Source organism: Durio zibethinus, chromosome 6 (assembly GCF_047325235.1).
Source record: "Durio zibethinus cultivar Kanyao isolate XHJ-2024 chromosome 6, ASM4732523v1, whole genome shotgun sequence".
NCBI classification, from domain to species: domain Eukaryota; kingdom Viridiplantae; phylum Streptophyta; class Magnoliopsida; order Malvales; family Malvaceae; genus Durio; species Durio zibethinus.
This window is the reverse complement of record NC_143167.1, coordinates 23,411,700-23,414,112: the sequence shown is the minus strand read 5'-3', so window position 1 is coordinate 23,414,112 and position 2,413 is coordinate 23,411,700. Positions and strand designations below refer to the sequence as shown.

At 36.6% G+C, this 2,413-nt stretch overlaps 1 pseudogene; it reads right to left on the bottom strand.

Annotated features, from left to right (window-relative positions):
• Positions 1 to 694: 694 nt before the first annotated feature.
• On the bottom strand, positions 695 to 1,950 carry LOC111284373 (rust resistance kinase Lr10 pseudogene; annotated as a pseudogene).
• Between the last annotated feature and the right edge of the window lie 463 nt (positions 1,951 to 2,413).

Genomic DNA, 2,413 nt, shown 5'->3' with positions numbered 1-2,413 from the left:
CCTACTACTCATTGTGCTTTTCCGCTTTTGTGCCAAGTATGACGAAGATCAAAAGCTAGTATTAAACAAAAATAATTGAACAGGGTTAGAGTTGCAGGTAAGGAGATAATAACGCTACCAAAAAAAAAAAAAAGGAACTTCATGAAAATACAGCTTATTAACAGTGTCTGCACTATCTTCCAACGTTGCTGCCTTCTTTTTTTGAACTTTTTTCCCATTAGCAAGCTAAATATATTTGCTCCAATTGTTTTCATTAGCAAATGAACCATAATGGCCATTTTGGTTTCTTTGTCATCAAGCTTCAAATTATTCCATTAGCGCCAACTTCCACGAGTACTTTCATCGATGGTAATCTATCAAATGTTGTAATACAATTGTAACTGCCACTTTCCATAGCCAACAAGAAACAATTAAGAGTTGAAACTAAAATCTAGATTTCATCATGAAGTCAACCTGCTCTAAACTTCTAGTGTGACACCAATTATCTCTAGTACAGCACCATTTCTAGCAAATTACATTGTAAATAAGAGTTCAATCTAGGAGAGCTATAGATATAATGAACCAAAATAAAAAAGTGCGATACAAATAGCGCAACCATTTTGGAGTAACTATGATTTTCATTATAATTTTGGAAGTGAATAATTTACAGTCAATTGATCCAGTCTAACTAGGTGGAGGCCATTTCAGTCCCCATATTTTCTCATAATAGGAGTTGCACATGCTAAAGTAGAAGCTGCTGTTATTGAAGAGGATTCTAATTAATCGGAAGGGTATCGATCCATGTAGTGCGGGTAGGGATATTATTATTAGGGACATGAGGCTCCATCCAAAAAATGTTCAAAAAGGTTTGGACGGGCAAGAATCTCCGATGCTCCTTCCAACATTTTCACCACAATGCTTATCAAAGGCCTGGACTCGGGCCCATATTGAACACACCACAAAGCTGTTTTGATCATTCTCTCTGCCATATCTCTGTCCTTGTCCTCAATTCCACAGACTATCATTAACTCAACAAGACTTCCATTTTCAGTCTTTGTCCACACCCATTTTGGAAACCACTCTTGGCCTTCTGGAAGATTGCTATCAAGGTTCCTTCTCTTACCTATGATTTCAAACAGTAGCATCCCAAAGCTGTAAACATCACATTTATGGGTAATAGGATACAGCATTAAAAGTTCCGGTGCTGCATATCCTGGAGTACCCCTTCCTCCTGTCATAGTTACATGAGTATTTTCCCTGCTGCAGAGCTTGGCCAAACCAAAATCAGCTACTTTAGGGAAGAATTTGGCATCCAAGAGAATATTTCCTGGTTTTATGTCATAGTGGATAATGCGGTGTTGGCATTCTTCATGTAAGTAAGCAATCCCTTGCGCTGTGCCGACTTCGATCTCCTGAAGCTGTTCAAATCCCAATTTCTTGTCTTCACTAAATAAAAACTTGTGAAGTGAACCATTTTCCATATACTCATATACAAGAGCTATCAGATTCCTCTCGAAGCAGAAACCATAAAGTCGAACCAGATTAAAATGGTGAACTCTTCCAATTGTACTCACTTCTGCCATAAACTGTTCCTCAATTCTTTTGTTGGAAATTCCATGGAAAACTTTCACAGCCACGATGGTTCCATTACTAAAAATTCCTTTATAAACAGCTCCAAAGCTACCTGAACCAAGCGAGTTGGTGAAATTATCTGTTGCTATCCTTAGTTACTGAGAGGTAAATCTGATCGGCTTCTCTCTTTCAATGTCGTTCAGGAATTTATCCATGGTTAGAGTCAGAAATTAAGAGTCTGGCCAAACATTGCTGCTTTGTCTTCGAGTTCTTTTACTGCATACGTATACTAAGATAAATACCTTTATCAAAATGATCACTGCATACAAAGTGTAAGAAATCTGTTACAATCCATAATTATCACTTCTTACTTGTATTTTACTTGAATCCAAAAAAAAAAAAAAAATCAGTAACAAAAGCAAAGCAAACCAACTAAAATGTTACCTAGAAATAGAATCGCAATGATAGCAGCTGTTGCAATGCCTGCCGCACCTGTCCCTGGACTTGACATTAATGAATAGAGAAAAGTACAGCAAAACCAGTTTATTGATTGACACAATTTTAGATGTCATGTAGACTATAGATTCTGGTTAACAATTTGGGAAATAGATTATGCAAATCGCTAGTGACCGAGAACAAAAGGAAGAATGAATATATATATATATATATATGAATATATATATATATATAATGCTGCATAATCTCTGAGAAATTTTAGAAAGCAAAGCAATGCGGCCATTCATGCTGGATCGATTATTCCAATTCTAGTGCAAACTTTACCTTAGAAGCTGGAGTATAATTTGCTCAACTCCGCGTGGATTAAATCGCCTACTGATTAAAAAACAAGGGCGGCAAATATATA